At 45.4% G+C, this 17,492-nt stretch overlaps 1 long non-coding RNA gene across 1 annotated transcript; it reads left to right on the top strand.

Annotated features, from left to right (window-relative positions):
* The first annotated feature begins 13,331 nt into the window (after nucleotides 1-13,331).
* LOC120656086 lies at nucleotides 13,332-16,213 on the top strand. Its single transcript, XR_005667813.1, has 2 exons — nucleotides 13,332-13,430; nucleotides 16,114-16,213. It is a non-coding gene; the product is annotated as an uncharacterized LOC120656086 (long non-coding RNA).
* Nucleotides 16,214-17,492: the final 1,279 nt, after the last annotated feature.

Here is a 17,492-nt window from a genome sequence, read left to right as displayed (position 1 = left end):
CTCGCACTAGTCATCTCGGTTGGTTTCTTCATCACTTACCCTTGCTATGTTGAGTTAAGCTTTGCACACCAACAATGAATTTCATATTCCACTCTCATATCTTCATTTCTTTGTCTTGCGTTGTAATCATGAATGATAACCATATTTCACGTATTGCTACCTTCCATAAATAAGACCAATATATCTAGCTCACAAGTGTATGTCTCTTTTTATTTTTATTAAACCATGAAGTCTTGCAATAATACTTTCAAGAATTTTTACTTCAAATGTGTAAAGCCATAAAAAGAGACCATTTAATAATACTTCATGAATACTTGTCTCTTGCTTTCCTTCACAATATGCTTGATTTTCAACAATAAGCTTCTCTTTTATTTAATTTTTTTTCACATGAGTCAAATCATAAATGATATACAAACAAGTTCCTGCTCATGATACCTCAAATAAAGTGTTAGTCCTTTAATCATATTTGTCATTCAATACACCAAAATCCATTAGGGGCCTAGATGCACTTTCAATATTGCCGGCAATAGCTTTGTCGGTGACCTCCCAAACAAGGGAATTAAGTGCCTCAAGGTAACCCGCCATGCGAGTTTTCCAATAGCTATAGTTTCTCCCATCGAGCTTGGGTGGTCCACTACTCCCCGGGGCCATTCTCTAGGATTTTAAGCGTATTAAAAGAGAGCCTATGCTTTAATACCAATTGAAAGGATCGAGGCCCAAGAAGGGGTGGGGTTGAATTGGGACTTTTTTAAATTTCTATCAAGTCCTTAACATATACTAGTGTTGCCCAATCTATAAAGGTTGATCCTATCAACTAGAGCACACTAGCATTATCAATCTAGGTTGGATAACACACTAACATGTTCATCTTCCTTAGGATTGATCACACTAATAAATATGCAACTTAGTCAAAAGAAACAAACTAGCATGTGAACTTCTAGGCAAGAGCAACCAAGCAAGAGTCAAAGCAAACACAAGAGATATGAAATGCTAGAAATGTAAATGAGAGTGACACGGGACAACCAGATTTTTTTCCCATGGTGTCGAGGAGTTGACGCTCCCCTCTAATCCATGTTGAAGCACCCACTAAGGGTATCGCTTCTTTGCATCACCAAGAAGCAAGTCTTCACTAACAATGCTCTTTCTTCATCTCCGGAATGACGAGCTTCACACCATGTACAATTTTCTCTTCTTGGGGCTCCCACAATCTCCAAGAGCTCACCAAGAATCTCCCGATCACCAAGATCGTCTAGGTGCCGTCAAACACCAAGAGTAACAAGCTCTCAAGGCTTCACTTGACCCTCACTGAGATGGCCCTAAGCACTAGCACACTTCTACTCAAGGAATGGTTGAATTCTTCAAGTTTGGATCACTTGCAAGCACTAGATTTTTATTCAATGGCTCATAGCACTCTCTTCTCTTCTCTGGGGTAGCCTCAGGTATTCAATGGGTCAAAGGCATCATAAATGAGGCAGGGGGTCGACTTATATAGTGTGGAGGATTACCCCTAGCCGTTGGAAGTCAGGGACACAAAAGTCATGGGCACCGGTTGAACCACAGGTAGGGCACCGGTTCAACCGGTCACACTGAATCTCAATAGTAGCCATTAGAACCCTGACACAGTACGCAGGCTTGCGTCATTACACCGGTGCTTGCTCTGGTGCGGCACCGGTGTAACCGGTGCTGAAGGAAATCTTGAGCTGACCAAAAACATCGCCTCTGAAGAATAGTATGGTGATTAGACCGGTGACTGGCTTCAGAAGCATCGGTGTAACTGGTGCAACAGAGACATTTTTAACCCAAAAACATGCTCTCTGAAGAATAGTACCATGAATAGACCGGTGCTTGACCTGGCAGCACTGGTGCAACCGGTCACACTAAGATTTCTCCACTTGATCCCTGCAGCACAGTCCGGTTAGACCGGAGCTAAGGCACCGGTGTAACTGGTGGCCTTCGGTTGCACCGGTGTTTATTCACCGGTTTAACCGGGCTGTTTTCAGCTGAATTGTCTTGGAGTTGAGTTCTTCTGTGACTTTTTGTTCTTCCAAGTGTTTGCTTGAGTTCTTTTGAGCTGTCTTGAACTGAATTGAGCAAGTGTGCGACATTTCTAAGGCCAAATCGATTTGAGTCAAGCTACTAACCCGAGAACCCCTCTTAATAGTACGATCACAAACTAAAAATTATAAAACTTAAACTAAATCAAGTGTCCTTCATCTTCTTGTGACACTTGAATCTAGAATGGTCCTTATTCTTGAAAATTGAGTCAATGAATCGTTTGATCATAAATTTTGAGGGGTCTCCTTTCACATTTCATATGAGACTTAACTTGTAAATATTATTTCTTTCAAAACACACATTAGTCGCATACGGTCGTTATTAATCACCGAAACTTACCGATTGCATCTACGGGCCTAGATGCGCTTCAAAAGGGTTTGAGGTGCACATAAGAGTCACTAATTAGTAGCACCCATTACATCTAAAGAAATACTTATTAGGCCTTATGACCCCTGATAAGTTATAGCTGTGTTTATTGCTGAATAACCTTCCATGTATAGGCTTTATCTATGAAATCATATCCACCCCTCCTGATTGGGTGTGAGGTGTCCTCCTAAATCATTCTACAATAATGAATCCCAGTATTTTCAGGACATCAAATCCAGTATCTTCTGTCCATCATTTAACTGTTTGTATGATATTTGGTCTGTGTCAGATTTCACGATTACGTGAGTATCAGGGCGTGGATCCACATTTCGATGTGATTGCAAGGCAAGTACCATGAGATTGTAAAGGTAATCTGGCTCAGTTTTGTTGCCATGAATTAACACATGGTTGATGGGTTACTGCTAACCTGCTGAGCTGCAGAAACTGGAGGGCATGCTGTGGACAATTCACCAGGTGGAAATGGATATGAAACCTCACCAAGATCACGCGGCTGTCTGAAAACCATTTTTCTTGGTGGCCATGTTTGATACCTGAATGCTGTGGATGTAATCATGCAAGTTAGTGGAGGCCGCCATGTGATTTGACTTGACGATGTGTTGTTTTGTTGCTTCAGAGTTCAGACCGATCGGGCTGGATAGGTCTATGTAAAGTTTCACGTGAACACGCAATGTATATGGGGAATATTCACCAATGGTTGTATTATCCAGTTGATGATTTATCTGAGAACCTCTGTCTGAGCCCTGACATGAAGATACAGTTAATTTTGTAAGAAATACGGAGAACATTTCTGTTTGTGCCCTGAAAGTATATTATCAGAAGATTAATATTATGTCCTTGGATATATTGATGATGCAGTCAACTGCCGAGAGTAGTAAAGAATATATTACGCCAGAAAAGCTGCCCATTGGAACATCAGACTGGGTGAGAGACATATTAAATTAGCATCAGCCACCAGTCACCAGCTACCAACCAGTCAGCAGTATTGTTCTCTCATAATAAATCAGCACCAGCCATCAGCCACATCCAAGCGAACACAGCGATAGCATGACGTGCTTCTATTGTTATTATCGCTGTTCAGTGACTTGACAGTTGATTCATGGACATACAATGCACGAGTCATTCCTCTATTCGGCTTGTATCTGCCCTAAAACGAAGTGCTGTATCTTGTACTTCCTCCGTCATTAAAAGAATGCAACTCTCATTTTTCAAGGAGTGAAACCATTAGTTTAACTAAATTTATATAAAATAATATTAAATTTATATTACAAAATAAGTATTATTAGATTATCATGTAATATATTTTTATACTAAATTTATATGAAAATATAAATATTAGTATTTTTATAAATTAAGTTAAATTTGAAATTGTTTGACTCGGGATGGTGAACTGTAATGGCTCCAATTTGTGCTGTCATCGTGAGCTCAAGTTGCGACCGCGGAGGACACCTCGTGTAGAACGACCCAAGGTGGCCCTACCTGCAGGGTAGGGATGTAAATGGATCGGACACGGACGGATATTGTCGATATTGTATTTGTTTTCACATTTTCTATCGGATTCGGATTCGAACACGGATAGTCTCGGATACAAATACGGATTCGAATTGCTTCGGTTACGAATATGAATAGATGTGTATCGAATACGGAGGGAACCTGATGCGGATCATGTCGGGCACGGATGTTTATTCGGACATCGAGTAAAAACAACATTTATTCATATCGCACATGTTGTAACTCTCGAACATCATATTTCAAATTCTAATTAAATTATACTTAACGAAGCAAATTAATAAACAACTTTTCCAACTATTACATAGATGAAAGAGATTCAATTACATGACATTCTAACTTGCACTCAGATCGATTCATCTATTTTGGAGGCCAGATTTGAATTAAAATCATGCTTGATTATAACAATAGATGACATACCATTTTAGGCACTCAACTACACGACATTAACATTCTAATTTATTACATGCATAATATATGTAGGAGATATCAATTTATTACTAGAGTTTCACTTATTATACGATATTTGAGTTTTTATTAAAATGGAACGTCGAATCATTGCTAAACTTTGACTTTAGTTCTTAAAATAGACTAAGAATAAATAAGATTCAACTTCTATAGAGTGGGAATAGGTAGATTATATTTTAGAAAAAATTTTGTGCTAATTTTATGTTTTTCTGATTTCAAATGAATTAGTTATAAACTTTTAGAGACAAATTCAATTTATATTAATGTATATATTTTACATTGTAAAACCAGAGTAGTGGAACTGGTAGATTATATTTTTAGAAAAAATTTGGTACCGATTTTATATTTTCTGATTTGAAATGAATTAGTTAAAAAAATTTAGATATTAAATTAGTTTTTTACTAATATATATTATAAACTATCCGAATTTGATATCCGAATCACCTATCCGGATTATCCGACCGGATATCCGACGGATATTGCCCATATTGTATCCGAATCCGATATCCGAATAAAGTATCCGAATTCCTATCCGATATCGAAAAAATATCCGGATATCCGAAAATAATATCCGAATCACTATCCGACACTTCTCGGTCGGTCGGGAAATATTCGTACCATTTACATCCCTACTGCAGGGGACGCTCGTGCGCGCGCAGCGCGGCCCCGCCATCCGTCGTGCCGCTCTACTCCGCGTGCTGCGCCGCGCGGCCCCATCTCGAGGGCCCGTGAGCAAACCAGAGATGATAGACCCTTTAGACTAAGGGTAAAGTCTATTTTTGATTTTTGACCATCCAACTACCATCTGAGTTCGGTTTTGGTTAACTCAAAAACTAGATATTCTTGACCATTAAACTATCAAAACCGTTCATATTTGTGCATCAGATGATTTTGTTGGATGGTTTAGTTGAGGTGGATGCCAAGTGGTGGTAATTTCGATGACATGGACGTCACACAGCGGTGGGACCCATCTATCAGCCCTACTCTCTCTCCTCTTCACTCCTTTCACTCTCTTCTCTTCACTCCTCTCCCTCCCTTCTCACCTTGCGTCGACTGCCGCCCTCCCCCGCGCCTCTCTAGCTCGCTGGCCCGGCAGAGCTCGAGCTCGCCCGGTCGGCTGCGCTACCCCACGGCGATGGCGGAGCTCGAGTTCGCTGACCTGGCGGCGCGGGCTCGCGGCAAAGCTCAAGCTCAAGCTCGCTGGCCCGCGGCGGAGCTCGAGCTCTTGCTCGGCCGGCCGCGCTGGTCGCTAGCCGACAGCACTGGCCCGCGGCGGTGCTGCCCTGCCATAGGGAGAGCGGCGGGCAGCGCAGGGTGAGGAGAGAAGAGAGGAGAGAGAGAGGCAGGACTGATAGGTGGATCACATCGCCATGTGACGTCCACGTCATTGAAACCACCACCACGTGGCATCCACATCACCCAAACCACCCAGCAAAACCGTCCGATGGCCAAATATGAACGGTTTTGATAGTTTTATGGTCAAGAATACCCGGTTTTTGAGCTGAATGACCAAAATCGAACTCAGGTGATAGTTGGATGATTAAAAATGAACTTTACTCTTAGACTAAATATTTTTTATTTATACTATGGAAAAGAGATAGCAGTGCTAATAATATATATTTAATAATAAGTTTTGAAGAAAAATATCAATATTATAGATAAAAAGAGCGTCAAAATAAAACTAGTTCAAAGTTTATGAATTGAAGATCTACACGCTAAATAAACGATTAATGAAATAACTCACTGAATTCAAGATTAAAGTGCGATTGATATGATGGGCATCTACTTCGAGTAGCACAAGCAAATCAGGTCGAATGCCAGAACAGTAGGGCACATGCACGCACACTGCACGTAACAAATATCTGGTGGTCGGCAGCCGGTCGATCTTTTTTCTGATTTTCCCATTTCGTTTTAGCTATTCGGATTATATCAATGGTGACACCTACGAGTTCACAATGTCGCGATCTCCGAAGACAGAAGTCGTGTCTCCACCATTTTTCGAATTCCTCGGTTAACTTCGAAGTAAAAGACACGATGATTGGAGTTCTACAAGATATTCTTTATATATGGATTTTTGGGCCTCCTTGTTTCGTGGGCCCCTGGCAGTCGTCTCTCCTGCATGGCCCTTGAGCCAGCAATGGGCCCCACCATCCCTCGCACCGCTCGCCGTGGAGGAGAGGGAGGTGGACTAGCAGGACACCGTCGGGGCGCCATCGTTGTCAGGTACTTCATTGTCAACCTCTTTTATTTCAGTGACCGTAGGATGTATATGAATGATTTTTATGCACCTGAAGTATCAATCAATTTGAATCGATTCAGTGAAATATAAAATGTTAATTTGTTCAATTTCGTGATAGGATTACCATATGCTCTAGTTAATGTTTGGCTTATATAACACATTGCAATTGTAATTGTTGTGGAAGCCAATGGCAGAAATTGAAAATGGTATTACCTCAAGTTGGTTTGAGGTTCAGAAATCCAGATAAGGCTTGGCAGTTTTGGGTGGTATATGGGGTCGTACAGGCTTTGATGTGAGGAAAAGATACACAAATGTAAGCAATTATGGTCGTAAGATGACTTCATACATATATGTTTGTTCCAACGAGGGTCATCGAAGAAAAGGGAAAACTGACAATGTGACCAAATTTTTTCAAGCTGAAACAAAAACGGATTGCAAAGCTCGTATCAGCCTTATATTGGATCGAGTTACAGGAGATTATGAAGCCACTAATGTTGTGCTTGAACACAATCACTTGCTTCACTTGCCGGAAACCTGCCACTTGATGGCATTACAAAGGAAAATTTCAGAGTTGCAAGTTTTTGAAATCGAGACAGCCGATGTTTCTGGAATTAGGCCAAAAGCTGCACATGAGTTGGCTAGTCGTCAAGTTGGTGGACCACTTAGCCTTAGCTACACTTGTCGTGACCGCAAAAATTATTTACAGAGCAAACAACAGAGGGAGTTGGCTTTTGGACAGGCTGCAAGTATGTTGAAGTATTTTCATGAGACAAACACCGAGAATCCATCATTTCAGTATGTATTATAGTTGGATTGTGAGGAACATATAACCAACATATTCTGGGCCGATGCTAGAGTGATCCTTAAATATGCATACTTTGGTGATGTGGTCGCATTTGACACTACCTTTGGCACAAACAAAGAATATAGGCTGGTGCTGCACTTCTATTTGATGAAACAAAGCTCGCAATGGAAGCATACAAGATAGTCAAGGAAGGAATGTGGTAGAAAATCCAAAGCTAGAGGCTCTAGGTGCAAGAATCTGTTTCATAAATTTCTTAATTTGACATATAAAGCAGCCAATTATCCAGAATATTGTTTGCTACTAGAAAATGCGCTTGATTGCTTGGTGCGCAGCTTAATGAAAAACTCAATGCATCTACTACTGACACTAATATACCAATACCACACAATGGTCAAGAAAATATTGAGCCAAATGTGCAGCAAAATGATGACTTGGATTGATAAATTACAAGAGGGGACGCGCAAACCAACTAAATCTACTTTGCTAGCAAAAAAAGGAGCAAAGGTGTGTTACCAGCATGCAATCTACAATTTCTGTTTGTTGTTGTCATTCACTCCAAAAGAAAAGTGACGGTGTGCAGCCCCCAAAAGAGGTAGAGAATGATTGCGGCAACAAAGGAGCAAACATGGAGGTTTAAGAGTACAATGTGATAGCTCTAATTGGCAGTTTTACCCAACTTGTGACAGCTCCAATTGGCAGTTTTACCCAACTTGTGATAGCTCTAATTTGTTATGATGACCTGTTCTGAAAAAAAAAACTCTACCGGGGGGGTGTGAAACGGCCCCACCGTTTTTTCATTAAGAGGAAGCCTAACCGGCTTACTCGGGTAGAGAAACCCCCCGAACCCTAGCCCATGCCCATGAGGGCCAAGCCTTGCGGCGAGCACAGCGAGGGGGTTTTTTTCTCTCAGCAGCCTGAAATTCGCTTCTGATGAGAATCGAACTCAGGACCTGCTGAGAGCGCGACGCTACCGGGCCCGGGCTAGCCAACTGGCCGCCGGACCTTTCGCATGATGATGACCTGTTCTGATATGTGCAAGTTGGATATTCGGTATTTTCGATAGGGCTAAATATAGTATTTTGCGGCCTAATTGTAAAAGTGAAATGGCCATATTTCTAATATTTCAGTGGTAGCACTTGTTGCACTAGAAAAACAATTTGAGTGATTCAAAATGCCAATGTATTGGTGCTGTCTTATTGTCATTTTGAATGATTAAAAAATGCAAGCTTTTGTTTCATGTCTGCACATTTGGCTCATGATTTGAACCTTATTGTACAGCAGTAAAATAATTTGAAGAATGCTGTCTTTTGTTTGCATGATTGGTAACCATAACCCCATCCACCATCACTACGGGAGACTGCTGCTTTGCCGTGTGCCAAAGCACACGGCAAAGCCCTTTATGCACACGGCAAAGGTTTTGCCGTGTGCCGCACACGGCAAAGAGCACACGGCATTCAGACGTCGGCAAAGGCGTGGTTTGCCGTGTGCCATTTATCGGGCACACGGCAAAGCCTTTGCCGTGTGCCAAAGCTGACCCACGGCAAAAAAAGCAGAAAACCTGGGAAGTGACGTGGCGGCTGCCTTTGCCGTGTGCCTGTAGACGTGGCACACGGCAAAGTTCAAATGTTTGCCGTGTGCCTTGGCTTTGGCACACGGTAAACATTGGTTTCTTTGCCGTGTGCCATAGTTTTTGCACACGGCAAAGGTCCCTGATCCTGTATTTTCTTTTTGTTTATTGCGTATATGGTACCCCAAATAATACAAACAGTTCACATATATCATAATAATCATCGCATGCAATCCAAATAAGCATCGGATGCATTCAATATTATCCAGAAATGCACAAATACAAATAAACTCTAGTATCGTTCATCGGCAACCACAAGTTTAAGTCAAATCCATACAAGTCCATACGGCAAAGTCCATACAAGTTCAAGTGCAAAGCTTGTCTCTAGAAATGAAGTCCATACACTTCACGGGGCCGACGGCGGCGGTGGCGGGTGCTGTGGCCACATCGTCGGGGGCGGCCATGTAGGCGTCTGCGACCAACCTGGCTGCTACTGCTGCTGCTGAATCCAAGCCACCCATTGAGGCGGTGGCCACACAAACTGCTGAGGCTGCTGAGTCTGCTGCACCGGAGGCGAGAAGTCAGGATTCACTGGCCCATCATTGGATGCCGCCGACTGATTCTGCACATAAGCAAATATATATTGAGTTACATAAGAATGAAACTACAAGCATTAGCCTAAGTTCTAAGTCATTGTAGATGTATCATAAGATATTATTTTTAAGTAAATCTAGGTTAATGCTAAGTCACTAAGATATTCCGAAACTCGATAGGAGTCAAAACCACTTACGGTAGGAGGAGTTTCTGCACGACGAACAAGTGGGGCCAGAGGGAATTGTGGAGGCGAAACACCCATCGCCGAGCTCAGGCTTTGCATAAATGTTAGAGCTTGATCCAATTTTTGTTGCATGTTGTCCCGCTCGGCCCTCCACCTCTCCTCTGCCGCCTCCTGCCGTGCTTGGAAGGCTGCTTCCATCTGGGCCTAAAGGATTTGATCCCAGGGTTAGAATTCAAAGCGAACATATGTAAAAACGGAGGAACGACGGATGGAACAAAAATAACCTTGACAGCCTCAATCTGAGTCTGTGTAGTGTCTGGCCGTGGGCGTATGGCAGGGCTTGAGCTGGTACTCCTGGCTCGAATCTGCAAGAGAGTGGGAGTAGTCGCCGTGTTGACTAAGCTGTCGCCAAACCAGTACCGTCCATGCTTCTTGCCTCCTCCCGCCCTCATGACGACTTCTCCATCAATGGGCTCATTGATCGCATCAAACTCCGGCCCATGAACTTCTTGTGCCAACGAGGTATACCCACTGAGGCGGCTGTGGACGCTTGCGTTGCTGTACACTTCGGGCGGATCCTGCGGGTTGAAGCTGACATCGGACGTCGCCTTTCCTTTGTGGGCCAAACAGTATGCCTGGACTTGGGTGCAAGGCACACCACCATGTGACGCCGACTGCGAAAAAAGGAAGATGATTAGAAATTATGCAGAATTGAGCGTTAGAATAAAGAAATTAATTCACATACATATCTAGCCGCGTACGCCTTGAGGTTACGGTTGCCCTGATGGTGCGATGCACCTGGCATCAGCAAACGCCGCTGCCGGGCAGCCTCGTGCATCTCCACCCACTCTTGCGAGCACCACCGGTCCACTATCATTTCCCAGCACGGATAATCATTGGCAATCCACCACGGAGGCACCTGCACATCATCAATATCTAATACATTTAAGAAGAACAAATGGAGCATAGTTGATAACTCCTTAAGATTGAATCTTTACCCGCAAGTATTGTTCCCGGGTAAGTCTGATGTCTCTCACAGGTCCTTTGTAGATCCTCACTTTTTCGATTCTGGCCTTGTAGTCGATGACGGCCTGGATGCACGCCTCGTAAAGCATATCCGCCACCAGCTTGTAACAAGCTCTGCTAGCCACCTGCATCGCCCTGGGCATCATTCCCTCCTCGCATCTATAGAAATCCTACACAAAAACGTGAACAAAGTCATTATTTCAAAACCCGGTGCAATGAATATGATGTATTCGTAAATGTAGTTCCATGAGGACTTACCCATAATTCGTTCAACACCCGGTGCGCCTTGTTGTCAAATGCCCTGCCTTCCTCATCTGGTCCATCCGATGCGGCGATGTAGTGCTCCCATGAAGAGGCTGGCTGACGTACCCCAGCAATATCCATGGCGCCTGGGTAGTGTCGCTTGCAGAGGAGGCCCAGGATGCCATTGACCATGCGGTTGTGAGCAACACCTGGAACAACTATGTCAAAGTTCCTGCTCAAGTTATTGAGAGATAGTATTAGTGTCAATTGTGATTTTGAATATATCAAAAGGAAACGTATTAAAATCTTGTAAAATTACTTACCTTTTCCCATCAGGTCGGAGGACGGGTCGGTGCTCTAGAGGTATCGGACGATCCGGGAGCCTCGAGGGGCCTCGCTGCCAGACGGCAGGTACGCCCAAGTCCTCCTCCTCCTCCTCCTCGTCCGCCCCATCCTCCTCCTCCTCCTGCTCCTGCTCCTGCTCTTGCTCGTGCTCGTGTTCCTTAGCACCGGGATCCTCCTCCTCCTCCTCCTCCTCCGCCACCTCCGCCTCCTCCTCCACAAGAGGAGCACCTCACCTGCGCCTGCTCCTCCTCCCAGCCCTCCCTCCTGAAGCCGTGCCGGAGCCCTCAGCGGCGTCGTGCGTTGACGAACCCGCTCCACTCCTCCGACTTCTCCTGCCTGTCCGTCGAGTCCTCTGGGAGGACTCACCTACCTGGGTAGATCTGCCGCCCAATAGGTTTGTGAGTGACCTCATCAGACCTCTGCCACGCCCCGCCATCGCCGAACAATCTCCTGAAATTAAAATGAGTAAATCAATCAGTAGATGTCATTAAAAATAGTACAATTAGTATATAAAGTAAGTACAATGACTAAAATAAACAAAAATAGTACAAAAAATTAAGTAGTACGGTTCTTACATGTATTAAAAATAGTCATCATGATCCGGATTAGCCGGATCATATGTCTCATCATCGCTATCACGTGTGTCGATATAATCACCATCGATCTCCATAGGAGGAACACTGTCATCATCACTGTCATTGTCTAAGCGTAATCGCTCTAGTAATTCAAAGTCCTTGACATTGTGAACCTCATCCCCTGCATCGTCGTTATCAATTCTTTCATTGTCCTGTTCCATTCCCATCACTTCGGTTAAGTCTATCTGAAAAGTCCCATATAGCCCATCTTCTTGAAAGAACTCACCGGCATATGTGTTTGGGCCTATGTTGTAATCTTCATTGTTCGGGACAGGTAATTTACCGTGTGGCGATACCTTATACACAACATCCCAACCCTTGAGACGATTGTCAGTTTGGCACAGATATGAGAGATAATAAACTTGCGTGGCTTGTTGAGCCACAATATAGACATCATCTCCTGGATACACGGACGCTTGTTGAACTTCAACTAGCCCAAGATTCGGAGTCCGTCTCACAGCATGAGGATCAAACCAATGGCATTTGAATATGACAGGTTTCAGAGGTTTCGACCCATGAAATGTGAGTTTGTATATTTCTTCGATTCTTCCATAGTACTCGAGCCCATCGTCTCCTGGCGTAAACACTCCGGAATTTGTGGTCCTTCTATTCGGCCGACTCTGCTCGTGACTTGTTGTGTGGAAACGATATCCATTTACAGCATAAGCTCCAAATGACTTGACTTTATAGGCACAACCATTGGCAACTTGACGCAACTCGGCATTCACTGAGGCATCAGTTTGGGTCTCCAAATTCAAGCAGGCCAAATTATGTACACGTCCGAGCAACTTGTAAAATCATACTACGAAAGAGCCACGACGTAGACATTACCTTTTGTTTGAACCAAAAAATAAAATCAGGCTTTCCATTTCCCGCACCCTGTCTAAGAAGGGTCTCAGCTTCCTGGAGGGTAGGTATCCTTGATCGATGCCAGAATTGCACATGAAATTCCCTGGTCGAAAGAGAAACGAACGGGTTGGACGCCGAAAAAGAAGTACTCGAGAACTAAATGAATGCAGAGAACTTACTGTATGTACAGCTGCACTTCGGATAGGTTGGTAAATACATATAGCATGATACTGCGCCACTCTTCAAAATTTAAGGTCATGATGCTCGCAACACTTGCACTTCCGAGTTGCCCTTTGAAATGGCTGAGGTTCGAGTCAGCTTCCCCAGCATTGTAACGTGAGGGTGGATTATGCATGCTTGGAAGATTCTTAGTATAATATTTCGATGTGAAGTTTGACACCTCCTCTAGAATGGATGCCTCTGCGATGGAAGCTTCAATTTTGCATTTATTTTTACATTTAGTTCGAAGGACTTTTTGACATCTCTCAATTGAGTAGCAACAACGATCTTGCACTGGCCCCCCATTCGTGCCTCGTACGGTAGGTGCAAAATCATATGCTGCATCGGGTTGAAGAAGACTGGTGGAAATATCTTCTCCAACTTACAGAGCAACACAGGCGCCATTCTTTCCATTTCTTCAATAACGGTCAGAGATAACTCCTTAGCACAAAGCTGGCGGAAGAAAAAGCTCAACTCTGCCAGCACTTGCCAGACTTGATAAGGGAGGTATTCTCCAACCATCACCGGAAGAAGCCTCTCTAACCATATGTGATAGTCATGACTCTTGAGCCTGTTGATTCGCATAGTAGACAAGTTGACTCTCCTCCTTAGATTCGCTGCATACCCATCAGGGAACATTAAGGTTTGAAACCACTCTAGCACTTCCCTCCTCTGGGGCCTTGTCAGGACAAAATCGGCCTTAGGCTTTTTCCATGCCTTGCCTGACGCAGGAGGCCTCATGTCTAGCTTCGGTCTATCGCATAATGTTGCTTGATCCACTCTGGCCTTAACGTTGTCCTTTGTCTTCTCTACAATGTCCATGATAGTTTCGAACAGTGCCTCGGTGACATTCTTTTCAGAGTGCATCATATCAATGTTATGTGGAAGGAGGAGATCTTGCATGTAGGGAAGCCTCCACAAGCCCGACTTCTGCGCCCATGCATGTTGCTGACCATATCCCTCAAAACCACCATCTGCATTAGCCACAAGACTATCTAACTGAGCACGAACACCAGCACCTGTCATATATGAGGGGGAAGGTCCAGAACTTCGACACCTTTCGTGAAGTTCTTCTTATCGCGTCTGAATGGATGGTCAAGAGGGAGGAATTGTCGATGTTTGTCGAACGAAGAATATTTCCCACCCTTCCGCAACCATATGAACATCAGAGCTGCCTTGCATACTGGGCAAGGGAACTTTCCATGAACACACCAGCCGCAGAATATTCCATACGCCGGCAAGTCATGCAGGGAATAATGGTACCAAACATACATCCTAAAGTTTCTCTTTGTAGCTCGATCGTATGTCCAAACCCCTTCCTCCCAAGCACTGAGCAAATCATCAATCAGGGGCTCCATGTAGACACTCATATTATTTCTCGGATGTCCAGGAATTATCAGCGACAAGAATATGTTCTGTCGTTGGAAAATCACGCCGGGAGGGAGATTGAGGGGTATAACGAAGACAGGCCAACAAGTGTAAGGTGCAGCCGACATTCCATATGGATTGAAGCCATCTGTTGCTAGGGCAACACGCACATTACGAGCTTCATCTGCTTTGACTCGATGAATCCCGTCAAAGTGGGTCCTTGATTCAGCATCGGATGGATGTACAAGCTTATTAGGATTGTATCGAGTTCCCATTTTGTGCCATGTCATCTATTTCGCTGACTCCTCGGTCATGAATAGCCGTTGGATCCTCGGTATGGGCGGAAGGTATCGTAGGACTTTCACGGGGACCGCGAGCTGCCTCTTCTGACCATTACTAGTATCTACCTCTACGAACCTAGAAGATTCACACTTTGGACAGTACTTTGCTTCCGCATGTTCTTTCCTAAACAAGATGCATCCCTTCGGACATGCATGTATCTGCTCATACAACATCTTCAATGCACGAAGGAGTTTCTGTGCATCATACATGCTTTTTGGAAGAATGTGATCTTCCGGAAGCAGAGTGCCAATAACTGTCAATATAACATCAAAAGCATCTCGACTCAGGGTAAACTGGGACTTCACGGCCATCAGGCGCGTAATGGCATCCAGTTGTGAAACCTTGGTATGCCCATGAAGGGGTTCTTGTGCTGCACCCAACATGTCATAGTACGCCTTCGCGGTTGGCTCTGGCTCCTCCTCGCTACGTTCTCTCTCGAAGTGTGCTTCATGAAAGTCATCTAACATATCTCCTACCCCGGCATCAGCATCATGATCTTCAATGTGTTGCCTAACGACCTCGTTTCTCATACGATTGCCTTCAACATGGTAGGTCCACCGGGTACAGTCTCTCGTAAATCCATAATTGCAAAGATGTTGTGTCTTGACTTCCCGTGTCTGTCGACGCATGTTTCCACATTTGGTGCAGGGACACCAAGTGCATGAGCCTCCTTTAACCTTTGCAAATGCTCGATCCAAGAAAGTCTCGGTCTTCTGAATCCATTCCAAGGTCAACTCCCCCCTTGTTTCCAACCGGAGTACATCCACGCACAGTCGTTCACACTCTATCATATCAACGAGTAATATAATATACAAGAGAATGTTTGCATCTACACGATGTCCAAACATTCTACTAGGTTAAGATAGGTCCTAATCCCACCCGAAGATGCGTAGCTTGAGTCGATTTCCATGCTCTACTCCGATCCGGGATAGAATTTCAGCAGCATTTCACCGCTGTTCTCCAAATACACGTCCCGGAAGAGAGATTGTGTATCCGGAGAACAATGGGGAAATGATGCCGATACTCTATCTTGAATGCGAGTAGAACATGGAAACTAACTTCATCTACGCATCCTCGGGCTGTCCAAAAAACGTGGACAATTCGAAATAGATACGGTCGTACATATGCAAAGTTTTGCATATTTCCATCCGTATCTATTTCGAACGGGAGACGCCTAACTAGGTTACGTGATATACAAACATGCGGTACGAAAAGCGGACTACTCTTGTATGCCTCACCTTGCTATATGGTCCGGTGGCGGAGGCCGGCGACGGGAACTAGGTGGCGGTGCTCGGTCCTGAAAAAAAAAGAATAATATGTGTGAAATTATAATCAATAATTTGTTACTATTGGTCATCTCAATAAAAAAAGTATTGAACTACTGTTGTATGCCTCAGATATGTTTCGTTTCATTTGATCTTGAACTTGCAGCATAAGAAATCATCTAAAAAATTTCATGATATACATGGAACCATGTGACACATCCAGCCCAACCATCATATCAACACAAATATCAACACAAACGAGAGTTTGCTTTGGGCATGGATGTGTCACATGGTTTGATGACAATCATGAGAAATATAACCACAAGCTCAAGATCATCATATGCTACCCAGACCAAATCTAGGTAAGAATTTATATCATCACGGGCAACGAGGTTATGTAATCTACTGCGAACATTAGACGGAGGTAGGGTCTTTTGCACGTGCTCACCTAGGGCTCGACGGCGGGCGAGATGGTCGGCCGTGAAGTAGTGGACGTCGGCGGCGCGTCAAGCGTGGGCGCGGGGAGCGGGGAGCGTCGGCGCGGCGACCGTGGGCGCGGCGAGCGTGGCCGCGGCAAGCAGCGATTGTGGCCGCGGCGAGCGGCCTCCAAGGGCGCGACGTGCGTGGCCGCGGCTAGCGTGACCGCGGCGAGCGCCGAGCCTGGGCACAGCCAGCCTGGGCGCGGCAACCAGCAACCGGCGGCGAGGGCGTCGGCGTCCCGGTGGCGAGCGCCGGTGAGGCCGACCCCGGGCGCGAGCGTGGCGGGCCCAGCTCGAGCACCGGTGAGGAAGGTGGCGTAGCAGCCCCGCCGGCCGGCCACCCTTTGGCGAGAGGCCGAGAGCGTCGACGTCGGGCTCGCGAGTGCCGTCGAGGCCGTTGGCGGGCCGAGTGCCGACGCCGGGGTGGCGACCCCGTGGCCGTCTGGGCTTGGCGGCGTGCTTCGGTGACTGGTAGGCACGAGGGTGGCTGGGCCGGCGTGCGGGCGAGGGTGGCGGGGGCGGCGTGCGGGCGAGCTTGCGGGCGGGCGTGCGGCGTGGGCGAGCGTGTGGCCGTGCGGCGTGCGTGCGGCGGCGCGCGGGCGAGCGGCGGTGGGCGAGCATGCTGGCGTGCGGCAGCGGCGGACGGGAGCGCGGCGGCGGCGTACGGGCGGGGCGAGCGCGGCGGCGCAAGCAGAGTGCGTGTGTGGTGTGTGAGTGTCTGAGGCAGTGTGCGCCGATCTGGCCCACGACAAAGACACAACCTTTGTGGTGTGCCTCCGATCCGGCACACGGCAAAGGCATGTCTTTGCCGTGTGCCCTGGGCAGGGCACACAGCAAAGAATCATTTTCTTTTTTTCCCCTTCCTAATTATTTTTAATTAGTGTTTTCACTATTGTTTAACTAGTGTTTCAACTTC

The sequence above is a fragment of the Panicum virgatum genome, chromosome 1N (assembly GCF_016808335.1).
Source record: "Panicum virgatum strain AP13 chromosome 1N, P.virgatum_v5, whole genome shotgun sequence".
NCBI lineage: Eukaryota > Viridiplantae > Streptophyta > Magnoliopsida > Poales > Poaceae > Panicum > Panicum virgatum.
Note: the sequence above shows the minus strand (reverse complement) of the source record. Positions and strands in the feature narration are given on the sequence as shown.